A 21,935-nucleotide genomic window follows, 5' to 3' on the forward strand; every position below is an offset into this window, starting at 1 on the left:
GAAACTTTTTCAAAATGAGCATCTACAAAAACTACACTTAACATTATATTTAATGTGAATAAATGAATGACTTCTGCCTATGATTGGTGACAAGGCAAGAACGTCTGCTTTCACCACTCTCATTTGCTAGCCAGAGCAAAAGGCAATACAAGGGATACAGATCAGTAAAGGAAGAAATGAAACTGTTTGTATTTGCAGATGAAATCAGGGTCTATGCAGAAAATCTCAAGAAATCTATTTAAAAAAAAAAGTCTTCCTTAAACTAATAAGTGAGTTCAGCAAGATCACAGGATATAAGATAAACACACAAAAATCAATTATACATGTGGACACCAATTTTTAACATATAATGTTGTTGATAATTAATCCCCCAAAACTAAATGCTTAGGTATAAATCTAACAAAACATGGCTAGGACTTGCATGCTGAAAACTACAAAATGCTGATGAAAAACATCAAAACATACTGTGTTCATGTATTGAAAGACCCAACATAGTAAAGATGTCAGTTCTTCCTAATTTATATACAGGCAGTAAAATTGATATATAGATAGCAAATAGACGTAAGTCTAGACTTCAATGGACCAGAAAAAGGAACTCAAAAATAGACCTATGCAAATATGCCCAGCTGATTTTTGACAAAGGTAAAAACACAGTTCAATGGAGGAAAGATAGGCTTTTTAAAATAAACTTTTATTTTAGAATAGTTTAGAGTTATAGGAAAATTATAAAGATAGGATAATGAGTTTCTATATATCTCATGTCAATTTTCCCTGTTATTAACATCTTATGTCAGTATGGTACATTTCTTACAGTTAATAAACAAATTTTAATATATTGTTATTAACTCACATCAGTACTTTATTCTGATTTTCTGAGTTTTCGCCAATGTGCTTTCTCAGATCCAGTATCCCATCCAGGATGCCACATGACGTTTTGTTGCCATGTCTCCTGGGGCTCCTCTTGGCCATGAAAGTTTCTCATACTTTCCTGGTTTTTGATGATCCTAAAAGTTTTGAGAAATATTGGTAAGGTATTTTGAAGAATGTCTCATACAACAATTGGATTTATCTGATGTTTTTCTCATGAATAGATTGGGATTATGAGTTTTGGGGAAAAAGCTAAAGAGATAAAGTGTCTTTTTTATCATATCATGTGAAGGGTGCATGCTATCGATATGACCTATCACTGTTTATGTTAACCTTGATCATATGGCTGACCTAGTGTCCCCCAGGTGTCGCCACTGTAAGGTTACTCATTTTCTCTGCTTTCCATACTCTTTGAATTTAATTTTAGAAAAACAAAGTACTGATACATGCTATAACATAGATAAACTTCAAATATAGCACGTGAGTGAAAGAAGCCAAACACAGAACACCACACATATTGCATGATTCCATGTATAAAATGTCCAAAAAAGGCAAATCTTTGGAGACAGAAAGGAGATTAGGGACTGCCTGGGGCTGGGTGTGGGGTGGGGGAATTACTCCAAATGAGGGCGGAAGAAATTTGGGCGGATGGAAAGGTTCTAAAATTAGATGGTAGTGATGGTTGTAAAACTCCCTAAGCCTACTAAAAATCACTGAATTGTACGCTTTTAATGAGTCGACTTTATACTTCAGTAAAGCTGTTTTTTAAAAAAACTCTTGTCTTCTATTTTTGCCTTCAACCCTGTTCTCTCTCATGCCCTATAGGAAATCATTTTTATCAGTTTTTGGTTTACTCTACCAGTTTTCCTTTGGCAAATATATATGTATATATAAACTAATGTTTAAAGTGATTTTAAAATTTTGCCTTAAATGCTATTAAGGAAAAGTAATTACTAATTACTTACTAATTAATTAAGTCTAAGAAGAAATTCCCTTTAAACCGTTTAGAGATTCTAAAAGACAATTTTGGGGCTCCACAAAAGTGTTAAAATTTGTTTTTTTCTACTCCCTCAAAAGTGTTAAAATTTATAACATTGGTTTCAGTGTGTCTAATTACTGACTAATGAATTTGAATGAGGGGGTCACAAATTAAGAACAAGAAGACGGAGGGGAGAGAGTGGTAATGACAAAATTATCTTATGGGAGACCAAACAGAAACAATTTGAAACGGTTGGGAGGAAAGGCTGTAAGTGAAAAAGGGTTGAGTGTGTGTGTGCTTGTGTGTCTATGCATCTGCCTGTGTGTATGTGTGTGTGTTGTGTGTCTATGCATCTGTGTGTGTGTGCTGTGTGTGTTGTCTGCGTCTATGCATCTCTGTAAGAAAGAAATTGTCTTTAGTGGCTTTTGCTAAACAGTGCGTATCGAGTATCTGAAATAAAGTCTGTTGTACTCCAAGTTCTCCAAGCCCGCGAGGGAGGAAGAAAGCGAAGTCACGCATTTGCCAATTTCCCATTTTGGCCACTAGATGGCAATGCCGACCAAGACGCAGTTCTGCTCTTAGCAGGAAAGAAAGGAGTTGCAAAGCAGGTACACAATAGCTGTTGGTACGTACCCTACAGTTTTAAGTATTCTTACCTCAGGAAGGGCATGTATAAATTTATGCACCTATAAACGTATAAGTACATCTAAGAATACAAGCCAGGTGTGTAAGTGCAATGCAAAATCTCCTTCCTGGTTGTTGACATTAACTTTTGCACTTGCTAAATCTTACATTTGAGGCATTTCCTGACATAAAAATCGGTTAGGTCCAAAACTGAGAAGTTTTAAGTCCTTAGGTGTTCAGATCATAAAACCTATTTAAACTGTAACTCTCCTGTGAACACTTTAAAACCTAACTATCATGGCCGGGCGCAGTGGCTCACGCCTGTAATCCTAGCACTATGGGAGGCCGAGCTGGGAGAATTGCTTGAGCTCTGGAGTCTGAGCAAGAGCCAGACTCCGTCTCTATTAAAAATAGAAAAAATTAGCTGTATGTGGTGGCTAGTCCCAGCTATTCTGGAGGCTGAGGCAGGAGGATTGCTTGAGCCCAGGAGTCTGAGGTTAGTGAGTTATGATGACGGCAGGGCCACTCTAGCCAGGGCAACAGAGTGAGACTGTCTCAAAACAACAACAACAACAACAACAAAACCTAACTATCACATCTTAAAACGTTTCCATGGGGAAAGTTTTGATTTCAGCTTGGTACACCAAGAGACTATCTTCCTGTCTTCCCACTCTCTTAGGTGGTGGGGATTTCTTCAGCTCTAAGCCACGGTGGCAACTTGTAGCCCCGTGGGTATCAGGCATTAAACGTGTGGTAGGCTCCTTTCTTTCTTCCCATTTTATTATGATGAAACCATCAGCTTACAATTTTGATGGTGTTTCCATAAGGATTTTCGTCCTCTCCACTGCCCTACGCATCTGAACAATTTATGTGATGTCATGACTACCTTGAAACCACACAATCTTTTTATGGTTTTCCCAAGGGCTCTTTGTGTGGTTAGGTTTGGTTTTACTGTTAATTACAACAGGAAACAGGAAAAAGGTAAAAACACAAAAGAGAAAGCTGCAAAGTTCTGAAGAATTCCACAATGAATAGTCTCACAAGGAGAGTTTTGGAATGTAAACAAAAGCTTTGGTCATTCCCACTACTCTACAGCCACAGTTCAGCTCTGTTCTTGAGAGCTCTGCCAACCTTTTAAAACTCTTTCATTCCCTGGGGGGGTATGCTCTTAGCTGTCCTCCACCACCCTCATCTGCCATTCCTCCCCACCTCCTTCTGTTATTTAATATTTACAGGCAAAGCTGTAGATACATATGGAATGTTTGGGCATACAAAAATAACTAAATGAGATTTAGTTACACTTGGAAGAAAACCCAGATTTTTCACCCAAGTTTTCCTTCTTCAGAAAAAAAGGCTATAATGTGCCTTTTCTTAATAGAGCAAGGGATGAAGAACTGATTGGGAAATGAAGACTTGGCCAGAAGCTGAGCATGCTACATAGTAGACAGCTTGAAGGTGGGCAGTCACAGGAGTGGGGTGAAGTAATGTCTAATACATGCTTCACATTCAGTAAGTCCTACGGTATGCTATTCAGGATCTGTATAATCAAGAAATCTTTTCCAATGTAATGTAGGTCCAGCTTGAATTAGTAGACAAAAAAAGTCTGAATTAAATCTGTCAAGGCAGATGATGCCAGTGTCTCAGACTTTAATATGTCCAGCTGCCAGAATCAGAGTCCTTTTGCCCAAAGACTTTTGCTCTCCACTGGAGCCTAGTCTGCTGCACCAGGCTCAGGGGCATGAATAGACATCCAGGGAGTAGTCCTTGAAAAATGACTGATGGGAACTGGTAGAGCAATACCACAGCTCCTTCACCCTACCAGGGAGATAGCTCTGAGACTTGTCCCATACTGGATCACAGAGTTGCCAGGTGGATTAAGTTCCAGTTGTTCATAATGGTAACTGGCTTGACACAGACCATTCATTGGCCTTCTAGTCCTTGCTTCTCTTCCCTGCTCAACAAAAATATTTCTTGGGATACCAAATAAACTACTTACTCTCAAATCCTTGTCTCATAGGATGGGCTTTTAGGAAAATACAAATTAAGAGTATATAAATAAACAGAATTTTATTATGGTAAAATATATAAAATATAATATTTATTATTGCAACCATTTTGAAGTGTACAATTCAGTGGCATTAAGTACATTTCACATTATTGGGCAACCATCACCACTACCCATCTCCAGAACTTTTTCATCACCCCAAACTGAAACTCTACTCATTAAACAAGGACTCCCTATTCCCCCTTCCCCAATCCCTGTTGACCACCATTCTACTTTCCTTCTCTATTATTAATTTGACTACCCTATGTATCTCATGTAAGTGGAATCATGCAAAATGTTTTCTTTTGTATCTAGCTTGTTTCACGTAGCATAGTATCTTCCAGGTTCACCTATGTTATAGCATCTATCAGAATTTCATCTCTTTTTTAAAGCTGAGTAATATTTTATTCTTTGTATAAACCACATTTTGTTTATCTATTCATTCACTGATAGTCATTTGGGTTGTTTCCACCTTTTGGCTATTGTGAATAATGCTGCTATAAACAGTGGTGTATAAGTATCTGTTCAAATGTTAGCTATCAATTCTTTTGGGTGTATACTCAGAAGCAGAATTGCTGGATTATATGGTAATCCTATGTCTAATATTTTAAGAAACCACTATACTGTTTTCCATAGCGATGGCACCATTTTACGTTCCCACCAGCAACGCACAAGGGTTCCAATTTCTCCATCGCTCTGCCAAGACTTGTTATTTTCTACACTTTTTTTGGTTTTTGTTTTTGTTGGGTTTTTTTGGTATAATAGTCATCTTAATGGGCATAAAGTGGTATCTTGCTGTAGTTTTGATTTACATTTTCTTAATTATTAGCATATTTTCATGTGCCTATTGACCATTTGTATATCTTCTCTGGAGAAATGTCAATTCAAGTCTTTTGCTCACTTTTTTTTTTTTTAAATAGAGACAGGGTCTCACTCTTGCTCAGGCTGGTCTTGAACTCCTGAGCTCAACTAATCTTCCTGCCTCTGCTTCCCAGAGTGCTAGGATTACAGGCCTGAGCCATCGACACTTTTTAATTGTATTATTTGGGGTTTTTTAAATTGTTGAATTGTAACAGTTCTTTATGTATTCTAGATATTAACCCACTACCAGATATATTCTTTCCCATTCTGTGGGTTGCCTTCTCACTCTCCTAATAATGCCCTTTGATCCACAGAAGTTTTTAATTTCGATGAAGTCCAGTTTATCTAACTATTTGCTTTAGTTGCCTGTGCTTTTGATATCTTATGCAAGAAATCATTGTCAAATCCAATGTCATGAAGCTTTTTCTGTTTTCTTTTAAGAGTTTCAGAGTTTTATTTTTTACATTTAGCTCTTTAATCCATTTTGAGTTAATTTTTGTATTAATATATGATAATTTTTGTAAGGTAAGGGTCCAATTTTATTCTCTTTCAAGTGGTAAATAAATAAATTTTAAAATAAAATAAAGCCTCAATTATTACCACATGAATAGTTTTGCTAAGGGCAAGGGGGAATATTTTATTGTCTTTAATAATCTTCTTAAATTCATGTTTAGATTATGCATTTCTGGCAAATGACCCACGCCATATGAAAAGGCTAGTACAACAGCAGGTAGAGAGCGATAACTGAAATCTATGGAGACCAAACAGTGAGCTCTGACTACACAGGTAAGTGATTTTAACTTCAGTGTCACCTTCCTGACTCTTGAGGGGCAAATAGAATATAATATTTTATTTAAAAGATAAGAATATCCTTCACAAGGGTTATGAGAAAGCCACAATTATATTACATCTATTCTTAGATTAAAACTGACTTAATAATTGTTTCAGATTAATTAAAACATAAGCATCCATAGATATAACCTGTTTCATCCAATTACATACAAAAATGTACCTAATTTTGTACCAAATATAACTATCTCTTGCTACCAACAAAATCGGTTTTAAATACTTAAATGTCTATTTGTTTGGTTATTATGCCAAAAAGCAAAATATTGCTCAGAAATGTAAGCAACATAGGGAGGGAAAAGGCATAGGCCAAAGTCTTGCTCTGAGGTCTAGCTAGCAAGAAACCCCAAACCATTATTAACCTCAAGTCATTCCCAGGCTTGTGAGAAACCCATAAAAATCCATTCAAATTTTTAGAACTTTAGGGAAGGGAGCTTTAGAACATGAGTTTGATTTCTAAAATCCTGAAGAAGGAAACAAAAAGAGCTTATAAAATTCTGCTTCTTAGCTTCAACTATTGGAATATGTTTTTTAAGCCTCATGGTATCTTATGAAAAATTAGTATTACAATAAGTCACTAGGAGGGGAATAACAATTTTTTTTTAATAAGTAGAAGGCCAGAGGTGAACATTTCAGAACCCTGCACTTCTAGTTTCACCAGAGTTGTCTCCACATTGGCTTTTCTCTCCAATCTAATGTTTAAAAACTGAGGTTTCCTGCAAAGGAAATAAAGGGAAGGTACCTAGAGTAATTCATTTTTAAAATGCTTTTCCTACATTAAATATAATTATACCTTACATCCAATTAAAGAAGAGGAATTTCCCTCAATTATCAGACTCCTTGGCTTTGCTGTTATTGTTTCTTGTCCAGAAATGCTTTGGGTCTGAATGAACCTGGCACACCCTCCTTCCCCATGCGTAATCATTAACCAGGAAATCAAATCTCAATCACTTACAATAAGACCATGTTGACTCTCCCTCCCCAGAACCACAGCTAGGGAAAAAAAGAGGAAAGAGGCCATTAAAAAACAAATGAATTTCTTTGGGTTCTCTAGGACTGGATAATTTTGGCTTTCTTTCTTCAACTTTCCCAAGAAATAGCCCAAATGATTGTTCAATTAGGTATTACATTATTATTATTTTTTTTTTTTTTTTGAGACAGAGTCTCACTTTGTTGCCCGGGCTAGAGTGAGTGCCGTGGCGTCAGCCTAGCTCACAGCAACCTCAGACTCCTGGGCTCAAGCGATCCTACTGCCTCAGCCTCCCGAGTAGCTGGGACTACAGGCATGCACCACCACGCCCGCCTAATTTTTTCTATATATATTTTTAGTTGTCCAGATAATTTTTATTTGTATTTTTAGTAGAGACGGCGTCTCGCTCAGGCTGGTCTCGAACTCCTGACCTCGAGCGATCCACCTGCCTCGGCCTCCCAGAGGGATATTACATTATTTTTAAACAATACAGTAATAAGCTTCTCTTAGAGATTGTATCCCCCCAGTTAATAACAAATTGATGAAAGGCAGGAAAACAAAACAAAAAGACAATAATAAGCCAACACATATTTATTAGATATACTATTTATTATATGCCTAGCAATGTTGCTAACATTTTACATTTTGTTAGCTGAATTTGGCTTGAAACTTCCTACAGTAGAGCTCAACTTCAGTATCTCCTGCTGGTGATGTTGGCAAATACTTTCCTAACATATTAAGAAAGCAAACAGCATCCTTTGCTTGAAGCTCTCATCTCTCTCCTTTGTATTCTGTGTGTTGTGGAGGAGGAAGCAGCTGGGATTCTTGACTCCCCTTCTCCCTGCCACCGGCTCCGTGGCTAGTGGGAATTAGGAAGCAGTAGGGTTTCCATGTGCTGTATCCGATGCTCAATTAATCATAGTATCAGAATTAAAATATTTAGTTGCCTGGAAAACAGCTGTGGGCGGCTGAAGCACCAACCTTTTGAATTCTGAGTCATCCCCTGGAATGGAATAGAGTGTAAATATGTTCACACCCACCCAATTTATCTTGACCTCTGGAAATTATCTTGAACAAAGCAGGCATTTCACGGCATTGGCCCTCCGGCTTGCCTTCCTGGAAACAACCTTTCCTGGTGGGGAAAATCAGACTATTTACTAAGAACTCGGAACCACTGGGAAGTTTCAAAGCAAGGCCTGTGCTTCTATAGTCTACCCCATTCTATCATATGAAGATGTAGTGAGCTCCAATTTAGAGTCTTCTTCAACCTGTCCAGCTGTATTGCAAGATATAGACATGTTTCTCAGTAAGGAACTGAAATGCTGGCAGCTGGCACTGACAGCTAATACTCCATTATTTGTGTACATAAATCTACTCTGAACTTGCCATAGTCATTTTCCCTTAGGATGTCAATCTCTGCCATTTTGTTTCGGGACTACCTCCCTGCCCCATAACCTAACATGTGCTCAAGGAATAAAATTCATTATAATGTTAATATGGGTGGGTAAAATAATTTAAGTAGTAAAAATTATGTTAAAAGTGAAGGATTTGAATTATTTCTCATTATTCTAAAATTGCTTTCTTCATTGAGTTTATTGCCTGTCAATTTAAATACATATGTCTATATACTTAGCAACCATTTTTATTAGTTACTACCCTCAGTTTAGTATTACAATCTCAGTCCTAAGAGGTATTTGAACAAAAAAACCCAGGGGGGAACAGATCAATGAAATTATACAAATAATCAATAGTAGAACCAAGACTGGAATATATTTCCTTCCCTTTGTTTGCTTCTTAACACATACTAATCAAGGTAACCCATAACCCAAGGTAAAATAAAAACCAAATACCTCCATTCAGGGATCATTTGCTATTATCCACTAGTGAGATTTTATTTCCAGAATTCAACATTATCCTCTGCCAATAGCATATCATTTCTTTGCATTTGATAGCTGGGTCCAATTAGCTTTGCACATAGTTTTCTTTCCATGTCTATACAATGGCAGCCTAGTGAAAATCCTTCTTGTTATTGCTATTAAACTACACTGGACCTTCCTACGGGGCAGATTTGAGTCTGATATAAATCCATCTCACGTTCTGTACAAGGTTCTCATTGTTGGAAAACCTTACTATGTATAACTGAGTTTCACCAGTAACACTTTTTCTAGTGTAGGCCCAAATGACAATACTAGAGAGAGGTTTGCTGTAATACCTATAAACTCATTTTGAGAACTGAGTATAAAATACCCCAAACTTCATTTGACTACATCATGGAAAGGGAAGCAAAACTTGTTGAGGTTTAAATTTCTGTCACATTAAGGAGCTGCATTAAATGACCTTAAGATCATTGGAGCTCTTTCAAGACCATGAATACTGATTTTTACTTTCTGTAATGTTTTAAGTAAGGTCTTACAGACACAGAAATGAGATATATCTTTAGAGATTTCATTTACATATTTGCTCTTAATGAGATTTCTCCCTTGTAGAAGAGCTTCTTATTTCCCATGTCCCAACCTTCTTACTCAGGGTAGCTTAAGATGGTTTTATATATTAAATAATCCATAGAACAGCAAATTTCTTATAAAATAAAAAAGGAACCCAGACCCAGAAGTTAACTGCCTTTCTCTGGGTTTCTGAAAGAGTCAGATTATAGTCCAAATTTGCAATGAGGTCGCAAGTCCAGCATTAAATTTCATGTTTTTCTTTGGAAATACACTTCTCAGATGATTAGTCTCCCTTTTTTAATTAGTGACTAGAGAACTATATCTGGCTGGTCATTTACATTTCTTATTACATAAAAATGCAAGAATTGTGCTCTCCCCAATGAGTCACTCTATAATGTTTACCGAGTGAAAAATAGCTACAACTTTCAGAAGTAGGAGTATGAGGAAATAGAATAGAAATAAGAGATATGCAACCCGTCTGGGCAGCTTTCAATCTCATAGAAAGAATAGAGATGAATATTTTTTGCTTCATCTAAACTGCTGAAACTCACAACCTAGCAAAGAAGTTAGTGACATTATGCAAATTAATACTATCTGGCTATATGTGGTTATTAGAGTAACTGAGGCTATTTGGATTAAGAAATGAAAAATATCTTTGAACAGAGTGAGTTTTTCTTTAAAAAATTTTAAGGTAAAAGTGAAGGAGGGACATGGTTATGTGGAAGAAGGATGAAAGTTCAAGGTAGGAGGAATGGTATGTGTTGGGGCTCTGAGACAGGTGAGAATATGCAAAGAATGAACAGTTCAATTTAGGAAAGATGGTGAATTTGCCTTTCAGTGTTTGATATCTTATTAACTCTCATTAATTTACACATACAGTAAATGCTGAGTGCCTACTATGTAACATTCATTATGCTGAACGTCATGTAATTATAAATATCATTACTATGATGATGAGTTCCAAATAAATACCCCCCCTTTCCAACTTCATTCTTTGTCATCTCTAAAAACACACTGGAGTAACCTAAGCACCATGCCACCTTATCATGGGAGGAAGTCTTCCTTAAGTTCAGTCTGCCATAAGTTGGTGTAACTGTTCTCTGGTCAGGCATTCTACACAAAATCCCAGAGAATGGCCAATTAGTATTTTACTTGAGGTTCAGGTCTTCCATTCTAACCCACGGAGATTTGAGAGTGGCTTCTTTAGCCTGTTGTTCTGACCTTTCTCCTCTGTTCTATCTACAAATGTGAGACTTGAGCTCTGCAATTTCATAGCGTACCCCAAGGCTATCCCCTATCTCAATAGAGAGCATCCCTTAAACTTCTTCTTCACGTCCTCTTGTGTCATTCCTCCCCTCCCACATATAGTCACTCAGTTCTTTTTAACCTTTGAGCTCCTATTTAAGTTAAGGGATGTGCTCAAATGCATGAATCAGAAACCCAACTAGAGTGGCTTATTCATATAGGGATTTGTCTATCTAAAGCAATAAGAATCCTAGGGGTAGGCAATTCAAGGTTTACTATAAGGAAGTAGGCATAGTTTATCTACCTCTCCATTCCTTAGTGCTGGTTGCTGCAATCATAAGTATTATATGCTTTCCAGGCAGGAAGAAACAGGAAAAAGATTTCTACTAAGCTGTATCTCCTTAGCCAAATTAAGTCACATGGCATTTCTAAACTACAAGGGAATCTGGGAAGGCAAAATTTTAGGTAGAGAAAGGCAAGGTAGAAGGAGATTGTAATGAGCGTTGAGTGAGCCCCTAGTACGGACTCCAGCTTCAAAGTCCTGCCTCCTCTTGTCACTCCTCTGCCTGGGTTGTCATTCATGCTTAGCTAGGTCTGCAACTGCAGTTAGACAGGTTGTGTACACAGTAATCCCCCCTTACCCACGGTTTTGCTTTCTGAGATTTCAGTTACCAAAAATTTTGCTTTCCACAATTGCAGTCACCCACAATTAACCACAGCTCAAACATATTAAATGAAAAATTCCAAAATAAACAATTTGTAAGTTTTAAATGGTGCACTGTTCTAAGTAGCATGATAAAATCCCATGCAATCCCACTCTGCCCCTTGTTCATCAGAAGAGGGGTGAATGTAGTATAATAAGATATTTTGAGAGAGAGAAAAACCACATTCATATAACTTTTATTATAGTATATTGTTAAAATTGTTTTATTTTATTATTAGTTATTGTTAATCTCTGTATCTAATTTATAAACTTTATCATGGGTGTGCATGTATAGGAAAAAACATAGTACAGTCATCTTTTGGCATCCATGGGGGCTTGGTTCCAGGTCCCCACCACAACCAGATATCAAAATCTGCATATGCTCAAGTCCCTTGTATAAAATATCTTAGTATTTGCATATAACCTAAACTCATCCTCCCATATACTTTAAATCATCTCTAGATTATTTATAATACCTAATTCAGTGTAAATGCTATGTAAGTAGTTATTATATTGTTTTTATTTGCATTATTTTTTTATTGTTGTATTGTTATTTTTTATTTCTTTTTTAAATATTTTCAATCCGCAGTTGGTTGAACCCATGGATGTGAAACCCACGGATGCAGAGGATTGTGTAGCGTTCAGTACTATCCTCAGTTTCAGGCATCCACTGGATGTCTTGGAACATAACTTGTGGATAAGGGAGGACTACTGTATGTTTAGGACTGAGACCTGCTCTTCTGATTGAGAGTTGAAAAGAAGAGCTCTAAAGATGATGTGATCTCAAGGACAGCACATTAAAAGGTACTCAAATCTTTCCCTGTGAAGATTTATCCCTTTCTACCAATTGTCCTGTTCTTTGTTATGCTAAAAATGTGTCTTGTCCTTCTATCCTGAAGCTACAGGGAAAAGGCCACTTTCTATTTAGTCTCAGTAAATGTCAGACTCTACAATAGGAGAAATAGGTTAAAAATAGAATTGTCCTTGCCATGCTTAGCATTTTCACTTGGATATGTAATCATCGCATATAATTTAACAGAAGTAAGGCTTAAGTCCTTATCTTATTCTTGGCCTTCTACAGGTACTTCTTTGCCCCCTCAAATGTTTCCCACATCTAACTCTCCTATTTTTGTTAATGACACTATTCAATCACTTGGGCCCCACAGCTCAGTCATCTTGACAATTTCTCCATCACATCCTTCCCTATAGTCAGCAGATTCACAAGTCCAGCTGGTTCTTTCTTTTTAATGTCTCTTTTATCTGTTCATTCTAGTCTCTTTTCTACCACCCAAGGTCAGGCCTTCATTTTGACTATTGAAGTAAACTCCTAACTGGTTCCCCTGCCTCAGTTTGTCTCTCTCTCTTTCAAGCTAACAAACAATCCAACATATTTGAGTCACTTTCTAATACATTCTATAAAAGCCCTCATCCATTCAGAAGAGAGCTCAGAAATAAGCAGTTAAACTGGAATCATTAAAATATATACATATACATTAAACATCTTATTTTACCTCCAAACATATAAAACATGAAACATTCATTTGCTAAACTTTTAATGGAAGGCCAAGACTACTGAAAATGGATCCACTGAATGGAGTTCTGAGTCCTCTTTCTAGAATAAAGATTCCCATGATGCAAAATTTGTGATTGTCTGGATGCGACTTTTTTTTCTTTTTTTTTTTTTTGAGACACAGTCTCACTCTGTTGCCCGGGCTAGAGTGCCATGGCATCGGCCTAGCTCACAGCAACCTCAAACTCCTGGGCTCAAGCAATCCTTCTGCCTCAGCCTCCCGAGTAGCTGGGACTGCAGGCATGTGCCACCATGCCTGGCTAATTTTTTCTATATATTTTTAGTTGTCCAGCTAATTTCTTTCTATTTTTAGTAGAGACGGAGTCTCGCTCTTGCTCAGGCTGGTCTTGAACTTCTGACCTCAAGTGATCCTCCCGCCTCGGTGGATGCGACTTTTATAAAGTGGAACAAGAATTTATCCAGAGTTGTGGAACAAGTGCAAAATCCATCTAGATTTCAGTGACTTTCCTCTAATCTCTTACTGTTATTTATAGATTTGATAAGTTGTTTTTTGCTTTACGGATTTTTTTTTCTTAGCAACTCACCTCTATGGAGATCCTCCAAAGCATTCAATTTACTACAGAAAACTTGAACCACGTGTGTCTGTGCACATACCTATGCACATGTTGACTCATACTTTAATTGTGGAACCTTAACCACTTTTGTTTTTGTACCCATATTACATTGGTTTATGTAATGTTTAAAATCTACAGAGGTTTGTGTTCAGATAAGAGTAAGCACACTCTTCCCAGTCTTCCCACGGCACGCAGCTATAAAATCTGGACAGAATGCATGGAGCAGCTGTTTGTCTGAAAAGTAGACAATGGCGGGCAGATTGAGGGGTGGAAAGCCCGGAATGTAAAGTACCACTGGCTGAAGTGGCATCAAGTTGACCAGTTTTTTTCCCTCTAGTCCTCCCAAGGCTTACCCCCAAAGGTGGCACAGCTGTGGAAGTCTGCAGCAGAGTGGTATATATAGGGCTTTCAGGCCAGAGAAACAAAAAAAAAAAAAGTGGAGTGCAGGAAATGAAAGTACCGAGAAAGAGAAGTTGCTTGGAAAAGTAACTCCATAAAGTTGCATGTGAATGCCGAGCTCACTTCAAAGCTGCACATACATGGATCTGACCCTAATCAGCATTTATATGACCTTTATAAGACTGAGAATTTAACAGATAGATTACCTGCCCCCATATCATATTGGCCACTGGGCAGTGCATGCATGGGACAGGTCCAAATGGCACCACAAAGGCTTGGATACTGAACTGCTGTTGGAACCACAGCCCAATGAAGGTGGGTTGGAAATTGTCACCTGATTGATTGCCTGCCAAAATAAAATAGCAACATTCTCCATAGGAATTAAACATGGCCCAGCATCTCATAATGTAGTATCCAAAATATCCAGGATTCAATCCAAACTTACTTGACATTAAAGAAACAGGAAAATCTATTTCAATTTGGGGTTTTTGTTTGTTTTGTTTTTTATAGAGGTAAGGTCTCAATATGTTGGCAAGCCTAGTCCCCTGGGCTCAAGTGATCCTCCTGTCTCAGCCTCCTAAAGTGCTGGATTACAGACCTGAGCCACCACACCCAGCTGAAAATCTCAACTTGAACAAGAAAAGACAATTAACAGATGTCAAAGCCAAGATGGCATAGATATTAGAATTATCTGATAAAGTCTTTAAAATAGCTATTATAAAATGCTCCAACCAGCAATCACAAACACACTTGAATCAAATAGAAAATTAGAAAGTCTGTGCAAAGAAAGAGAAGATAGAAAAAACCCATTGGAAATTTTAGGAATGAAAATAAAATAACTGAAATAAGCAGTCTCACTGGCTGGGCTCAATAGCAGAATGGAGATAATAGAGCAAACAATTAGTGGACTTGAAGATAGATCAATAGAAATTATCTAATTTGAACAACGGAGAAAAAAGATTGAAAAAAAATGAACTGTGCCTTGAGAACTTGTGGGATAATAACAGAAGGTTTCACCTGTGTTTCATTAGAACCTCAAAAGGAGAGAAGAAAGAATGTGTTGCTAAAAATTGGAAGAAATGATGGTTGGCACTTCACCAAAAAAAAAAAAAGGTATATAAATTGCAAATAAGCACATGAAAATATATTCAATATCTTTAGCTATTAGTGAAATGAAAATTAAAACCATGATTGGATATCACTTCATACCTATTAAAGTGGCTTTAAAAATTACGGATAATACCAAGTGCTGATAAGAATGCAGTACAACTGGAATTCTCATACATTGCTGGTGGGAATACAAAATGGAATAGCCACTCTGAAAAATAATCTTGCAGTTGCTTAGAAATTTAAATGTACACTTACTATATGACCCAGCAATTGACTTTTGGTGGTCATTCTAGAGAAATGGAAACTTACGTTCACACAAAAGCCTGTATGTGACTGTTTGTAGCAGCTGTATTCATAGTAGCCACAAACTAGAGAAAGTATCCTTCAGTGGGTGACTAGGTAAGCAAGCAGGGGCACATCATGCAACAAAATGCTACATGGCAATATGAAGGATCAAACTATTGAAACACACAGCAACTTGGATGAATCTCAAAAGCACAAAAAAACAGTCTCAAAAGGTTACATACTATACAAATTCATCTATGTGATTCTCAAGAGGACAAAACTATAGGATTAAAGAACAGATCACTGGTTGCCTAAGTAGGGATAAATGGATGATATGACTATAAAAGAATAGCATGAGGGACTTTTTGGTAATGGAAGTTTTCTGTATCTTGATTGTGATGATAGTTATACTAATCTATACAAATTTGTAGAACTGCACAACAAAAAAAGTCAATTTTAGTGTATGATTATTTTTTAAAAGAAAAATGTATAATGACAATAGCAAGTGCTCTTAACACAAACAATTCAACTGATGGGAGTAGAAGAGAGTTAGAAAGTGAACTAGCCATGAGCAGTTTGCATGACAGCCTGTCATGGGCAACTGTCAGAACATTTTTGAGAGAATGGAAAAGATTGGCTAATCTGAAGATTTGGTTAAATGAGGGTCTGTTAGAGAGCCTCACTTCTATAATTTCACTTCCCTCTTTCTTTAAAATATACACTCTGTTTGAATTCTCTAGATTAAAAAGTCTCCATATACCAGCACAATTCACAATTGCAAAGATGTGGAAACAACCCAAGTGCCACAAAAATCAATGGTGATATAGCACGTCTTGTATTATCCTAGATAGAGCTGGAACCCATTCTACTAAGTGAAGTATCCCAAGAATGGAAAAACAAGTGCCACATGTACTCACCATCAAATTGGTTTTAACTGATCAACACTTAAGTGCACATACAGTAATAACATTCATTGGGTGTCAGGCAGATAGGAGGGGGGAGGAAGGATTGGGTATATACACACCTAATGGGTGCGGTGTGCACCGTCTGGGAGATGGACATGCTTGAAGCTCTGACTTGGGTGGGGCAAGGGCAATATATGTAACCTAAACATTTGTACCCTTGTAATATGCTGAAATAAAAAAGAAAAAAATCTCCATATAAATATCTTCCATTATTCTTTTGACTCCTGAAAGTCAGTAACACTTTTTCAGTACACAGGAACTCCCAGATATACTTCACAGGCTGTTTCAAAGTCTTTCCCAGCTCAAAGTTCTCAGTTCCTCCTCACGGCTGCCACTAATGACCTCTGTCACCTTCCTGTGGCGGGGATAGTTTGTGTGGTGCTAGTATGAGCAAGGTCACTAAAGACCATGCTCTTCTCCACTGCCTGCCACCTGCCAACCCTGATGATCACTCCTACAAGGGTTCATCGATTTCACAACATGGATGATGGAGGACAGGATGGAATAGTAGCTCCAGGGGAGCATTCATGTGCACTCGGAAAATAATTCTGAATGCAGGCTCTACTGAGGCCAGACTTCAAGGACGTTCCTTTTGAGACATGTCAGGAAACAATGATCACCAAAACTCTTGCTAACTCTCCATCTCACTGTTCCCTGTGTCTATCGCCTTTTCCTTCCCCCAAAAGTCGAAAAGAAAGGGTGAGACCCTTCTCAAAGGCCAACAAAATTCCTGTGTTCCAAATTCCATTTCCTCTTACAGTCAAAATCTCCTCCCCTGGTCAGGTGCAGTGGCTCACATCTGTAACCCTAGCACTTTGGGAGGTGGGGACAGTCACTTGAGGCTAGGACCAGCCTGAGCAAGAGCAACACCAAGTCTCTACAAAAAATAGAAAACTTAGCAGGGCCCGGTGGCACATGCCTGTAGTCCCAGCTATTCAGGGGGCTGAGGCAGAAGGATCGCTTGAGCCCAGGAGTTGGAGGCTGCAGTGAGCTATGATGACACCACTGTTCTCCAGCTCGGGCAACAGAGAGAGAACCTGTCTCAAAAACAAACAAATAAACAAACAAAAAACACTCCTCCCCAAAAGCTCCCATTGTCCAGTGGGACATATTTTTCTATGTTCCTAAGCCGTTCATACTTGTGTAATAATTTCTGTGAACATCTAGATCATCTTACAATGGGCAAAGTATGGGGACTTACTTTTATACCTCATCTGTAGACATTCGTTAAATCACTTTAGCTGCCTCTTTCAGAATAAACAAATAATTTTACTTTTTCTAAAGAGATTTATTTTCTATTCCCTTATTATTGTTACTGCTTTACTCAGAAACTTTTCTAATTAATATGTAGGCATTCCACCTAGCTATAATATAGTGTTAAGAGTGTTTCTGCCCACCACGCATGGTAGCTCAAACCCATAATCCCAGCGCTTTGGGAGGCCAAGGTGAGAGGATTGCTTGAGTCCAAGAGTTCAAGACCAAGCTAGGCAAAGTAGCAAAGAGACTCCCGTCTCTAAAAACAAACAAACAAAAAAAGTGTTTCTATTTAACCCAATATGTTGGAATCTCATGCCATTAAAGGTGTATAGAACAGTACACTGAGACGGGTAGAGCCAAATCTAAAGGAGGGAATGATCTTGAAGATTCTCATATTAAAAGGAGTGTCCCTGTATGACCACGACACTTAAAGCACAGGGCTGAGCAGAAATCAGTTAGCACTAGATTATGACTGTGGCACTTCTTCTGTTTCTGAAGAACTCTTTGAGGTTGTGACTTTTACATGATGAGAGGAAGCTGCAGGAAGAAGTCTTGCCCTGGGGAAATAAAAAAAGACCACAAGAAATGCCCCACTGTCTCAATTGTCTTCAGTGGTACAAACCCTGACCTAAAAGGAACCCAGTATTAATCTGCTAAGAGACAGGGGATTAGGCCTGTCTAGCCAATAATAGATATTAGGAAACGGCTGGAAGCTGTTGTACCTCCCTTCCCGCACGCTTCACGCCCACTTCTTGGCAGCCAGGGCTTTGAGCTCATCAGATTCAAGTCTGGACTCATGTGGAAGATACAACAATATGTAGCAAGGACTTTAGGCAAAGCATGAGAATAATAAAAAAAGTTCCGATTTGAATGTTGAATGCTAGTTTCTGTATTAGGAATTTGGCATGGAGAGATCTAAAAGTCAACACTAACTACTTGTGACAGAGAAGCTTTCTGAAAAAACAGAGAAGTAATTTCACTTCTGAGTTGAAACATTGATTATTTATGTAGGTACCCTGCCCTGCCTGCTTAATTTCCTTCAGAAAAAAAAATTTCCTCTACACAATTTCCTTTTCCCAACTCCTTTAAAATAATGACATTAATAACTTTAACAGTTATTAGGCCGGGCACAGTGGCTCATGCCTGTAATCCTAGCACTCTGGGAGGCCGAGGTGGGTGGACTGTTTGAGCTCAGGAATTCGAGACCAGCCTGAGCAAAAGCGAGACTCCGTCTCTACTAAAAATAGAAAAAAATTATATGGATAAATAAAAGTATATATAGAAAAAATTAGCCGGGCATGGTGGTGCATGCCTGTAGTCCCAGCTACTTGGGAGGCTGAGGCAGGAGGATTGCTTGAGCTCAGGAGTTTGAGGTTGCTGTGAGCTAGGCTGATGCCACGGCACTCGCCCAAGCAACAGAGTGAGACTCTGTCTCAAAAAAAAAAAAAAAAAAACAGTTATTAGGAGTCTGCTTTGTCCACCTTTAAAATAATGATAACACTAGAAGGAATGTGATTTGTTATCAACAAGGCAAATGAAGAGTTGATTTCTCAGAATATTTATTGTGCTCTTTCTCTATGCAGGACACTGCTAGACACTGGGGCTACAATCTGCAAGGATTCTGCATGTCCTGCTCTTCTGAACCTCCTGGAATAGTGTTTCCTTACCATTTTTTTCATTATTGCCCTCTGAGGAATCTTTTTAGAGATTTTTTTCCTAACTGCCCCACCATGAAATCTTAATACCACAGACATAGTACATCTGCTCATATATTGTGTCTATATCTATGGCTTTATACATAGTAAGATTAAGATTTTTTGCCACCCAAGAACCAATTTTCACTCCCTGGGGGTGATATTTTCCCTATTAAAAATGTATGCTCTAGGAAAAAGATAATAAGCAAATAACTAAGAAAAATAACTGCAATAAATAAAATGTAGGAAATAAAAGGGGCTATAAATAGATAGAAATAGCCATTTGCAGCCGAACGTGGTGGCTCATGCCTGTAATCCTAGCACTTTGGGAGGTCGAGGTAGGAGGATCGCTTGAGGTCAGGAGTTCAAGATCAGTCTGAGCAAGACTGAGACCCTGTCTCTATGAAAAATTAGCCGGGTGTGGTGACGTGCACCTGTAATCCCAGCTACTCGGGAGGCTGATGCAGGAGGATCACTTGAGCCCAGGAGTTTGAGATTGCAGTGAGATGATGACACTAATCTTTCTAACCTGGGGTGACAGAGTGAGACCCTGTTTCAAAAAAAAAAAAAAAAAGAAAAAAAAAGAAATGTTCAGTTGCTTTCACTGACTGAAACAGAGAAAGGAAACGGTTAATCTGTAGCCTCTCCTTATCTATTTCTTCTCTGCCTCACTTTCACTGAGCATGCGGGACTGCCTCATCACTCTCCTGCAACCACACACCTGTCATTCACCATTGTAAGGACGCCCATAGCTTCCTGGTCCCATTTTCCCTGGAGCCCAGTGGCTTAAGTCTCTTATCTGCAACTTGAAAGGAAAAGGAGAACTAAATGTAATCCATGGAGTACAAATAATGTCTCTCTTCCTGTTTTTCACACAAACTCACATTAAACCATGCTCCTCCCTTACCAAAGCCCTACACCCCAAACAGCAGAGTTGCCAAAAGCCAGACATTTGAGGAATACAATCTACTTGGTCACTTATTTTTGTGCAACTCTGAATGGGTCATTGTTCCTTAGTAAGGATGTCAGGCTATCAAAGATAAATTTAACTGGCCATGGTTGTGGTGAAACAAAGCATATATATTTGCATAATGCTCTTTCCACACGGGTGAGTTCTAGCAAAATAGTGAAGGCAGCATAACTGAATGCTGAAAAGCAATATTATGCTCTGGTTCAGACCGTGGGCTTTAGAGTCCAGCCCACTGTCTGTGAGCAGGCAGGTTATTTATTTAACTACCCCAAGACTCAGTTTATCCATATGTAAAATGAAAATGATACTATCATATTGGGTTGTTTTAAGGAATAAGTAATGTATAAATTATATTATACTAAATTACTAAATATATACTAAATATATTATACTAAATTATAATTTAGTATAATACTTGGAGCATAATAAGCTCCCTATAAATAGTTGCTATTATAATTGTTTCTGTAAGCCAGCCATGTTTTGCTTTGGTAATCCTCCCTAGTTTTGCTATTTTCTTTAGAATAAAAAGGTTAAAATTTGGTTAAAATCAAAGCAGGATATCCGGTGACATTTTGCTGAATATGCCTTTTAATTACACTTGTCCTTCAATTACTTTTGTTGATTATTTTTTCTAAATCAATCTGTTATTTTATTTTATCCTTTTTGACTGTTATTATTCTTTCTTTCTTTCTTTCCTTCCTTCCTTCCTTCCTTCCTTCCTTCCTTCCTTCCTTCCTTCCTTCCTTCTTTCTTTCTTTCTTTCTTTCTTTCTTTCTTTTCTTTTCTCAAGGTCCCAGTGTAATTCTAGAGCTGAAGTGTAATTACACAGCAGCAGTAAATTCAGGTAATACATGCCAACATATCACTGACCCTAAGTTACATTTTATAAGTGTAAGTTTTACTGCCCTTCATCCTGCACTATGAGATGGTGAATTTATACTGACAGATCTGCTAACTTTAGTCCTTCCAAAGGCTTATACAATTTAAATCCTACAATGTTCCAAATCAAACTCTCTGTCTCCCCAATTTCTCCCTGAACCTATATCAGCTCTGAGATCCCTATCCTGGTCATTGGTATTACCATCCTGATAATTACTTATGCTAATCCTCAGGGTCATTTCTTCTTATGCACAATTCAATTTCTCACCATGTCTACGCAATATTTCTGTTATGCGCTTCTGTCTCTGCATTCCCTTTCCAAAACCTACCCAAGCATATTTCTTCAAGAGAGCTGCTATTCCTGAATGCCAAACATATACTCAAGCACAGGGTAAGAGACATTTGTCATGTTTTGGGCCACGAACATATTTAAAAATCCTTCCTATGTTTGGGGAATTCCCCATATTATGAGTCCTGGCTCAAGGCAGAAGCCAGGACTGGCCTCTTAGCCTATTTAGTTAGGGTGCAGGGATTTAGCCCCGGGGCAGATTGCAGTTTTGTGGGTCTTGAGCCTAATACAATTTTAAGGCCTTCTTTATTATTATTATTATTTTTTTTAAAAAAACTTAATATGAAGGGGTGGGGGTT

The 21,935-nt window shown here is 37.9% G+C and overlaps 1 long non-coding RNA gene and 1 other non-coding gene across 2 annotated transcripts in view; both read right to left on the reverse strand.

The window, feature by feature from the left end:
- Positions 1-779: 779 nt before the first annotated feature.
- The window catches only part of LOC123631997, a 35,716-nt gene continuing 14,560 nt past the window's right edge, over positions 780-21,935 (reverse strand). Inside the window, exon 3 of the long non-coding RNA XR_006733277.1 lies at positions 780-1,004. This is a non-coding gene — a long non-coding RNA (uncharacterized LOC123631997). The remainder of the gene's footprint in view (positions 1,005-21,935) is intronic.
- Positions 21,196-21,279, reverse strand: LOC123633758. The gene has a single exon (XR_006733764.1). It is a non-coding gene; the product is annotated as a small nucleolar RNA SNORD45 (small nucleolar RNA).

The sequence above is a fragment of the Lemur catta genome, chromosome 2 (genome assembly GCF_020740605.2).
Source record: "Lemur catta isolate mLemCat1 chromosome 2, mLemCat1.pri, whole genome shotgun sequence".
NCBI classification, from domain to species: Eukaryota; Metazoa; Chordata; class Mammalia; order Primates; family Lemuridae; genus Lemur; species Lemur catta.